We start from the raw sequence: 11,579 nt of genomic DNA, 5'->3' as shown, positions 1-11,579 counted from the left end.
TCTGCTTTATCTAGTTTTTATTTAACATCTAAAGCTCTGTAAAGATAAAACCAGAGGAAGGAAAGAAAATAGCTCATACCTTATCTTATTCCAGAGTAGGGAATGGTGACAGATTAAGAAAAGCACCCAAACAGTGACTTCCAGTGAACAAAATGAGGTCTGAGTAAAGAATTTTGCTTTCCCTAAAAAAAATTAAATACAACATTTTAGTCAGGAATTTATACCCACACATGAATACTGTTTTTAACGCTGCACTTGAGACATTTGAAATATTTTATTTTCTCTTTGAAAAAACAACACCAAAATCCAAATTGCTTTAGTAGTCATGTCTCTAGTTTATCATCTTCTTTTGGTCTTACACTGTTGAATTCTGCATCTCTTCTAAAGCACATCTCTGGTGTAGCCTTCTCGCTATTGCCTTCTTCCTAATTCAGTCATCAACATTCATTAGCTTTCTCCAATATATTCAGCTGATCTCTCAAGATCATATCCAGACAAACTATGTAACTTTTGCTTTATGTAAGGAGAAATAGCTTATTATGAATTTAGAAGAGCTATAGTAGTACTTGACAATACTTTATATATGCAAATGTATTTTTAATTTGAAGAACTTACTGCACATCTTGTAGGCGTTATGTAAAAAATTTTAATGTCTATTTTGTTTTAGTTTAGAATTAATAATGATTTAATGTTTAATCTTGTATTTACATTAAATATTTTGGGCTTTAATCCTCCCTATAATATTCCTGTAAAAACATCATGGTTGTGAAATCTCGGTTTAAGAAATGCTCATTGGAAAACTGGTTTGAAATTATTCTGATTACAATGTAACTATTATATTCAGTATGGCAAGAGTTAAGTGTGACCTCTGAATAAATGTGTTTTTAATTCTGAGTATCAGAAGACAAGGTTTTCTTAAAGAAATTTTGAATTTGTATATCCAAAGTTAAGAGAGAAGTGTTTTTTACTTACATTTACAACATTTTTACTGTAGAGCCTTCATTTGACAAGCATGTACCCAGCACCTATCTACTGGAAACAGTAAATCCAAATGAATAGCCTTGTCTCTTTCTTCATACAAGTCACAGCCAAGAGGAAGACTAGATCAAATACCCTTAAAACAGTGAAATAAATGACTATGAGTTGTATCAAAAGTGCTATGAAAGTACTAAAGATACCTGGAGGTTTTGAGAAAAGCTTCACAGGAGAGGTAAAATTTGAACATTAGTAGAGGAGAAGTAATTTTCCAGGCAAAGAAAGACAGGAAGAAAGGAAATCAACCATTCTAAAGAGGGAGAGGAACATATAAAAAGGTATAAAATTGGGAGATTGGGATTGACACATACACACTACTATATATAAAATAGATAAATAAGGACCTACTGTATAGCACAGGGAACTCTACTCAATACTCTGTAATGACCTATATGGGAAAAGAATCTTAAAAAGAGTTGATATATGTATATGTATAACTGATTCACTTTGCTGTACAGCAGAAAGTAACGCAACATTGTAAATTAACTATACTCCAATAAAAATTTTTAAAAAAATAAAAAGGTATAGATGCATAAGAAAGTTCCTTGTATTTCATAATCTGAAAATTGGTTTGGTTAGAATGCAGGTTAGGTAAGGAGTCTGGGATCTGCTTACTCCAGTATAAAGTGTTTGGATTTTATCCCACACTCAACAGGTAAACATTAAAAAATTTTACACCCAAGATTATATGATAAAATTTGCATTTCAGAATCACTCTGCAAATTAACGTTAAAAAGTACCTATTGCATTAGAAAAAAAATAAAAGTATGAACCTGCAAGTTTCATACTATTTAGAAATATATTCTGAGTATTCATACTCTTTGTACTCATGCTCTTTGACACAGAACTTTCTCACTTGGACTCTTGATGTGGCTTTTTAAATTTCAATTAAAGCAGAAAGAAGCTTAGGAAACTGAATGAAGGAAAGATGCTATGTGAGGGAGCCTGGAGAAACGTGAATAAGAGAGCTAATGTAATTGTTCAAGTGAGACAATGAAGGCTGGGTTATGGGAGCATGGCTAGACAGATGGAGGTAGATTTGGAAGATAAACTAGAATTGAGGACTCCTTGAACCAATGAATGTGTAAAGTAAGATAAAGTGAGGAAGGGAGGACTCAAGGATCACTGACAATTCAGATTTAGTTCTTTAAAAGGGCTCTGGTGTCAATAAATGAGATAATACATACAAGAGAAAGTGCAGGCTGAGAGCAGAGAGGAGTAAGAATAAATTTGGGTTAAATTAAATCCGAGTTGCCTATTAGACTCCCAGTAAGAAATAGGCAGCTGAAAATATGTGTGGATATTTGGGAGCTAGGGATAAAGACGTGAGAGTCATCTTCATATAGATGATAGTTGAAGCCACAGAGTTGAACCCAGGGAGAGTTTATAAAATGAGAAAGAGCCAAAGAATTATAAGGACTACGAAGGAAAAAGCAAGCTACCAAAGTCTGCTATGGTTTAATAATCCACCACTTTCCCCTAAAATATTTGAAAAGAACCCTTTTTATTTATAACACATTTAGTTAAATATTATAACAGATGCTTGGCTCTAAAATCAATAACCTATAAAATATTACCTAATCTTGGAAGTATTCAATTACTGTCTCTTTCTCTTACATTTTACTTGGAAATGGGAGAGTAAGAGAACAGAGGTTGCTTTATTAAAAGAGAATAATAGAAAAGGTTAATGACATTTTATTTCTAAGAAGCAAATTCTTCTTAACATTATATAATATTTACAACCCAGATCTAGAAAGTTTAGCAACAGCGTCCAAACTTTCCAAGTAGTTTCTGCTATACTAGCCCCAAGTTGCCACTCCAGTCCAATCTGCAAGCCTATCTACCTGACTATTCTTGCTGTTTTCACTTAGATCATTCCTTCTTAACCCCTGTTTCTCTTACGACTAACCCTCTCATAATATCTATCTAGTCATCATCGGTTTCCACTGTCTCCATACATTTTGATTCTTCTAGTCAAGGGTAATATCACAGTCTTCGTTGTTCCTGCCACCTAATTTAGTAAGACAGAAAACTAGCATAACAGGGTTGAAATGAAGATTATGCAAACATAGCATAGTCTAGAGATATCCATTTTTTCAGTAGTGAAACACAACAATCAGAAACCCATAAGGCTTCCCTGGTGGCACAGTTGTTAAGAATCCGCCTACCAATGCAGGGGCCACAGGTTTGAGCCCCGGTCCGGGAAGATCCCACATGCTGCGGAGCACCTAAGTCCGTGTGCCACAACTACTGAGCCTGCACTCTAGAGCCCATGAGCCACAACTACTGAGCCCGGCTCCACAACTACTGAAGCCCGTGCGCCTAGAGCCTGTGCTCCGCAATAAGAGAAGCCACCGCAATGAGAAGCAAGTGCACCACAACGAAGAGTGGCCCCCGCTCGCCGCAACTAGAGAAAACCCGCGCACAGCAACGAAGACCCAACGCAGCCAAAAATAAATAATGATAAATAAAATATTTTTTTAATCTTAAAAAAGAAGAAATCCATATATCTCTGGGCCACATACATTTTAAATCATAACAATAATGGAATTATAATTTATTAACTTTTCAAAAGTATTTAGCTTTATAGTGTCCAAATAGTTTACTCAGCTTTCTTCATATAATAGTCCAATTATGGGCCAATTACTAGTCTTCAATCAATTTTTAAAAGTAAGTGAGAATATTATTATACATCAGATCAAACTGTGCTCTCAAGAACAAAGGGCTGTTCAAGAAATTGTACTGGGACACTGAGATAGCCACATGCAAAAGAATGGAGTTGGACCCTTACTTCATACCGTATGCAAAAGTTAACTCAAAATGCATCAGCGACCTAAATGTAAGAGCAAAACATATAAAACTCTTAGAAGAAAACACAGAGGGCAACCTTTATGACCTTGGATTTGGCAAAGGATTCTTAGATATGAGAAAAAAGCACAAGCAACCCCTCCCCCCAAAAAAAGATAACTTGGATTTCAAAATTAAAAACTCTTGTGCTTCAAAAGACACAATCAAGAAAGAAGATGGGGAAAAAAAACCCATAGAATGGGAAAAAGTACTTGCAAATCATATATCTGATAATGGATCTGTATCTAGAATATATAAAGAACCCTTACAACTCAATAATAAAATAACGAATAACTTGCTTTTAAAATGGGTAAAAGATCTGAGTAGATATTTCTCCAAAGAAGAAAAACAAATGGCCACTTAGCACATAAAAAGATGCTCAACATCATTAGTCACCAGAGAAATGCAAATCAAAACCACAATGAGATACTACTTCAAACCCACTAGGATTGCTAGAATAAAAAAGTCAGATAATCGGACTTCCCTGGTGGTCCAGTGGTTAAGACTACACCTTCCTTCCAATGCAGGGGTTGCAGGTTCGATCCCTGGTCGGGGAGCTAAAATCCCACTTGCCTTATGGCCAAAAAAACCAAAACATAAAACAGAAGCAATATTGTAACAAATTCAATAAAGACTTTAAAAATGGTCCACATCAAAAAAAAAATCTTAAAAAAAAAAGTCAGATAACAAGCATTGGCAAAGATGTGGAAATACTGGAATGCTTATACACTGCTGGTGGGAATGTAAAATAGTGCCGCTGCTTTGGGAAACAGTCTGGCAATTCCTGAAATGATTAGGCCTCTAGTTACCATATAACCTAGCAATTCTACTCTTAGCTATACCCAGGAGAAATGAAAACATATGTCCGCCCAGAAATTTGCACACAAATGTTTATAGTAGCATTATTCAGAATCACCAAATGGTGGAAACAACCTAAATGTCCACCAACTGGCAAAGGTGTAAACAAGATGTACTATATCCATACAATGGTGTATTACAGAGAAATCTATAGGGGCATAAAGTAAATTAGTAGTTGCTTAAGAGCTGTGGGTGTCAGGAATGAGTGAATGGGAAGGGTGATAGTTAAAGGGCATAGAGTTTCTAGTGGAGAAGAAAATATTCTAAAATTAACCGTGGAAATGATTGAACATATCTGTGAATATACTAAAAACCATTTAATTGAACACTTCAAGTGCGTGAATTTTATGGCATATGAATTCTATCTCAATAAAGATGCTAAAAATTATAAAAAAAAAAAAACAAGGACTCTATACAGAGAGGACACATCTCAGTTTTCACTCCAGGTTTATATTACTGAAAGGGGCCCTCAGATTTGATTTCCATGGTTTCAGGAAAGGGAATATAATACACATTAACAGAGGTGGAAGACTCGTATATTGCAAGAATTTGGCCACAGAGCCAGAAATTTCATAAGAGTTACTTACGATGTATATATTCATCCTCAATATCCTAGAGATTCTAAGGGTTCTTCGTGGACATAGTTTGCTTTCAGCGTAATCAGTACTTCTTTAAGTACAGCGATGTTACAAGGCAGAGGCTTAAAACATTCAAATACATCACTCTAAAGTCAGCTGCAGAAACAACGCATAATTCATGCTAATGAAAATTTGTGAATTTCTTTAGAAATCTTGATTTTATTTCTACTAAATAGCTCAGCAGTTCTACAAATTTTGTGATTCCATTTAGCACAAGGCAGTTCTGATATGGGACATGAATGCACACTCCAAGTAACATCTACCCACTCCCCATGTTCTGGTTTGAATATTAATAAGTATAGTTCTTTCACCAACTCATCAGTTCTTTTATTTTTTTCTCTGCAGTCTCAAGTTCAGTATATTCAGTTACCCTGCTTGCAATACCAAACAAAATATAATCATGTTAGTTATTTGGGCTCTATTATGCCCTGAATGTTTGTGTCCTTCACCAAAATGCGTATGTTGTAGCCCTGACTCTCAATATGATGGTATTAGGAGATAGGGCTTTTAGGATTAGATGAGGGCGTGAGGATACAGCCCCTCTTATGAGATTAGTGCCCATAACACCCCTCCCTTTCATCTCCCAGGCACCCCACCAATTCAGTCAACCACCAAATCTTCACTTTGTCTTCAAAGTACCTGCTGAAGCTGTCACTTCTCTGTCTCCAGTCTTAGTCACTAGTTATCATTGGTAGCCAGAAGTGATTGCCATCATTTCTCACCTGTTACTGCAATAGCTTACTTTCTGGGCTTCTGGCACCCACAATGACCCCCCTCCAACTCTTTCTCCTGCCGCCACAGCAATCCTTTGAAAACATAAATTTGATCATGTAAGCCTCCTGCTTAAAAATCTTTAAATGGTTCTCATTACTCTTAAGATAAAGATTAAAATTCTTAATGTGGAGCAAGGCTCTGCATAGTGTGCGCTTGCCTACCTTTCCAGCCTCATCTCACATTAATCTCTACCTTGCAATCTGTGCTTTAGGCACCCTGGCTCTCTTCCCAGTGCTTTGAACGATACCGTGCTCCCTGCTGCCAAGGACCCCACAATTCCTTTCCTTTAGGGCACTAATATCGGTTTGCATTTATACATTTACTGGTATGATTATTTGATTTATGTCTGCCTTTACCACCTAAACTGTGAATTCCACTACAGCAGGGACCATGGCTGGTTTACCAGCACCTAACAGAATATATACTTGATAAACATTCACTGAATGAATAACTGAAAAATAAATGAATGAAAAAAAAACTAGATGATCACATTCACTAAAATAAGTTACAGATAAAATTCTAAATTTTAAATGTAAAAACAAAACAGATCCACTTAAAAATTATACATTACTTGGGTAAATTAACAGAACTCAGGATGTGAACAGACTTTTTAAACAAGTATTTTGGGGCTTCCCTGGTGGTGCAGTGGTTGAGAGTCCGCCTGCCGATGCAGGGGACACGGGTTCGTGCCCCGGTCCGGGAAGATCCCACATGCCGTGGAACAGCTGGACCCGTGAGCCATGGCCGCTGAGCCTGCGCATCCAGAGCCTGTGCTCCGCAACGGGAAAGGCCACAACAGTGAGAGGCCCGCGTACAAAAAATATATATATATATATATATATGTATATGTGTATATATATATATATAAAAACAAGTATTTTGGAGGAAATCATAAAAAAACAAAGCACTGCTTATAATATCAAAGATGTAAAAACTTAAATGTCTACCAATTGAATGTTATAAAAAGTATATATATTTTTTAAAAAATTAGATTCTAAGAGAATAAGCACATAATAGAGTATAAAAATCAGAGTATATATACGCATAAATATTATAATTCCAACTTTATAAGTTAAAAATTGATTAAGAGAAATATACCAAATGTTATCTCTGAAAGGTAGGCTTAAAAGTAATTTTCTTTCCCATACTTTTTTTTTTAAATACAAACTTTTTATCATTGACCAAGAACAACCAACCAAAGATACATACTTTTAATGTTATTTAAAAATTATCCTGAAATATTACTGAGTCTTGACAGATCATCTAAACTTTTATGGAATGAAGGATTTCTATGTTTATAATTAATTCAGAACTTAAAAGTGATTTAAATTACCCTGTTTACTTTTCTTAGACTAATAGAATTCTGAGACTAAAATATGACCAAAATTTTTTAAAATGGAGACTAAAGAAAATCCTCAATTAAATACTAAAAATCTCAATTCAATAGTTATTTAAAGAATTCACCATAATAATTATGCTCATAACAGAATTGCAAAGATGTGAACTTATTAATATAAAATATAATACATCATATCAAGCAATTAAATCAGAAAATATACAGGATCATCTCAACATGCCCAAATTGGTATTCATCATCCATCACATGTACAATCACTTGGAAAGCAAGACAGCAGGGATGAGAAATTATTCAATAAATGGTGCTATGAAAACTGACTGGACATCTGAAAAAATCTATTCAGTGTCTCACTCATTTCCACATACCAAATTCTACCGATTTCAAACAGGTAGAGTTGAAAATCAAGCAGTACAATATGGATTAATGGAACAGAATAGAGAACCCAGAAATACAGTCCACACACCTACAGTCAATTAATCTTTGACAAAGGATGCAAGAATATCCAATAGAGAAAAGAACAGAAAGTATCTTCAGCAAGTGGTATTGGTAAAGCTAGACAGCCACATCAATGAAGTTAGAACACTCCCTCATACCATACACAAAAATAAACTCCAAATGGCTTACAGACTTAAATATAAGGACACCATAAAACTCCTAGAAGAGAACATAGGTAAAACATTCTCTGACATAAATCGTACCGATGTTTTCTTAGATCAGTCTCCCACAGCAATATAAACAAAAGTAAAAATAAACAAATGGGACGTAATCAAGCTTATAAGCTTTTGCACAGCAAAGGAAACCATAAACAAAACAAAAAGACAACCTACGGACTGGGAGAAAATACTTGCAAATGATGTGACTGATGAGGGCTTAACTTCCAAAATATACAAACAGTTCATACAAATCAATAACAAAAAAAACAAACAACCCAACTGAAAAATGGGCAGAAGACATTTAGACAACTAGACATTTCTCCAAAGAAGACTTACAGATGGCCAATAGGCACATGAAAAGATGCTCATCATTGCTAATCATTATAGAAATGCAGATCAAAACTACAATGAGATACCACTTCACACCAGTCAGAATGGCCATCATTCAAAAGTCTACAAATAACATATGCTGGAGAAGGTGTGGAGAAAATGGAACCCTCTTACACTGTTGGTGGGAATGTAAATTGGTGCAGCCACTATGGAAAACAGTATGGAGGTTCCTCAAAAAACCAAAAATAGAACTACCATATAATCCAGCAATCCCACTCCTGGGCATATACCTGACAAAACTATTATTCAAAAAGATACATGCACCCCTATGTTCACAGCAGCACTATTTACAATAACCAAGACATGGAAACCTAAATGTCCATTGACAGATGAATGGATAAAGAAGATGTGGTACATATACACAATGGAATACTACTCAGCCATAAAAAAGAATGAAATAATGCCATTTGCAGGAACATGGATAGACCTAGAGATTATCCTACTAGTTGAAGTAAGTCAGACAAAGACAAATATCATACGATATCATTTATGTGGAATCTAAAATATGATACAAATGAACTTATTTATAAAACAGAAAAAGACTAACAAACATAGAAAACAAACTTATGGTTACCAAAATGGAAAGGGGGTGGGAGAGGGGAAAATTAGGAGTTTGAATTAGCAGATACAAACTACTATATATAAATAAAAGAACAACAAGGTCTTACTGTATAGCACCGAGAACTATATTCAATGTCCCATAATAAACCATAAGGGAAAAGAATATGAAAAAGAATATATATATTTACGTATAACTGAATCACTTTGCTGTACACCAGAAACTAACACAACATTGTAAATCAAGCATACTTCAATAAAAAAAAAAAACAAGCAGTACGAATCTTGAAGAAAATATAAAGGTTTTATTCCAAATATTTTAATGAGGAAGAATTTCAAAACTAAAAAAAAAGTATGAAATATTTTTAAAAGAGAAAATATGGATAAATTAAATTATAATATTCATAATCATAGGCCAAAGAATCCAACATTTTTGGGATTAATGATCAAATATAATCTAAATTCTAAGTAGAAAATTTGTCCTTGTGGTATAAGCTAAGCAGACTTTTACAGTAAGTGATAAATCAGAGACTTTCTTCATTTGTTCCTTGGTAGTTTGTGCAGGACTTAATACATACATATCAATATGTTCTTAATATACCTACTCTTCTAAAAAATATATCTTTTCCCTCAGCTACTCTTGTAGTTTCAGTAGCAACACAGTGCTTGGCTAGGCACTCAATAAATGTGTGTTGAATGAATGACCCCCAAATAACCACATTTCAATAAAAAATTAAGAGTTTCTGGTTTTTTCCCCCTTCTCATATACTATCAGGGCAAAAAATATTCCATAGCTTGGCATCAAAACTAGGGAGAAAAATCAAGGACTGTAAATTGGGATAAGGCTTACTAAATTACACATTTTGGCAAATCACTAACTTTTTTTGTGGACAGGTTGACCATATGATATTGCTTGTGCCTAATCAATTTTAACATGAATTAACTAGACTGAGTCTCTATACCACTATTTCCCAAATTAATTCACAGAACATTAGTCCTGCAAAATGATCCAGAAATAAAGGATTCTTAGGACTTCCCTGGTGGTCCAGTGGTTAAGATGCCATGCTTCCGATGCAGGGCGTGTGGGTTCAAACCTTAGTCGGGGAGCTAAGATCCCACATGTGGCAGGCCCCCCAAAAAAACAGGCTTTTTAGCCATATTTCCATCTTGAAGATTTATCATGCATATCAACATATTGAATGTTCTGAAAAGTTCCTCGGTAAAGAAGCCTGTTGTTAAATTTTGTTTGACACAACATTTTTGGTCATGAAACGTTTTTGTCATATAACTGCTCTTAATATCTTTAACATTAAAGTACTTTTCTGTGGAAAACCACATGGAGTGAATAAACATTGTTCAAAATGTGTTTTTTTTAAATAAACCAAATAGGCCCACATTGTTAAAACAGAATTGTTAACTACATATTGTTAGAGCATATGGAGTTTTGCTATATAAATAAGCTGTTATTTAAAGTCAACACATATTAACATTTACTGTTATTTTTTCAATACTTTTAACAAATTAAACCTTCAGTTTTAAAAGTAAGTTGTGGACTTCCTTGGTGGAGCAGTGGTTAAGTGTCCACCTGCCAATGCAGGTGACACAGATTCGAGACCTGGTCTGGGAAGATTCCACATGCCGCAGAGCAACTAAGCCCGTGCGCCACAACTACTGAGCCTGTGCTCTACAGCCCACAAGCCACAACTACTGAGCCCGTGTGCCACAACTACTGAAGCCTGCGTGCCTAGAACCCATGATCCGCAACAAAAGAAGCCACTGCAATGAGAAGCCCACACACTGCAACAAAGAGCGGCCCCCTCTCGCCACAACTAGAGAAAGCCCGCGTGCAGCAACAAAGACCCAATGCAGCCAAAAATAATAAATAAATTAATTAATTTTTAAAAAGTAAGCTGTGCAAATGTAAGTAATTTATTCGGGTAAAATCAATAAGATATTTTTAAAACTCTGAGGTGGCAGGATTTATATGGAAGGAGAAATACAATATTGCAAGAATGGGTCAATTTTTAGCCTATTTTAATAAAATAGAAGCAAATGTTATATTTTAGTCTAATCTTTATTATTGAAATTTCATTTCTAATAGAGAATTGCATCAAGCACACACCGTAAAACTTTAGATTTAAATAAGTAATTGATAGGACTTGGGATAATCACTTAACTCTTATCGATAAGTCATTTAACTCTAAACCTTTGTTTCCTCATCTATAAATTAGAAATTATAGTTGTGGCTAACTCATACGGCTAAGGGTACAAATGAAAGGACATAATACTTGTAAAGTTTTAGCACAATGCCTGGCACATAATTCTAAATAAATGTGATTATTGGACTATCTCAAGTTTTAATTCTAACTCTGATATTAGGCAAATTACCCAAAATAAACCAGTGTTCATATTTGTTTTGATGTGGACCATTTTTTAAAGTCTTTATTGATTTGTTACAATATTGCTTCT

Source organism: Globicephala melas, chromosome 3 (genome assembly GCF_963455315.2).
Source record: "Globicephala melas chromosome 3, mGloMel1.2, whole genome shotgun sequence".
NCBI lineage: Eukaryota > Metazoa > Chordata > Mammalia > Artiodactyla > Delphinidae > Globicephala > Globicephala melas.
This window is presented reverse-complemented; position numbering follows the sequence as displayed.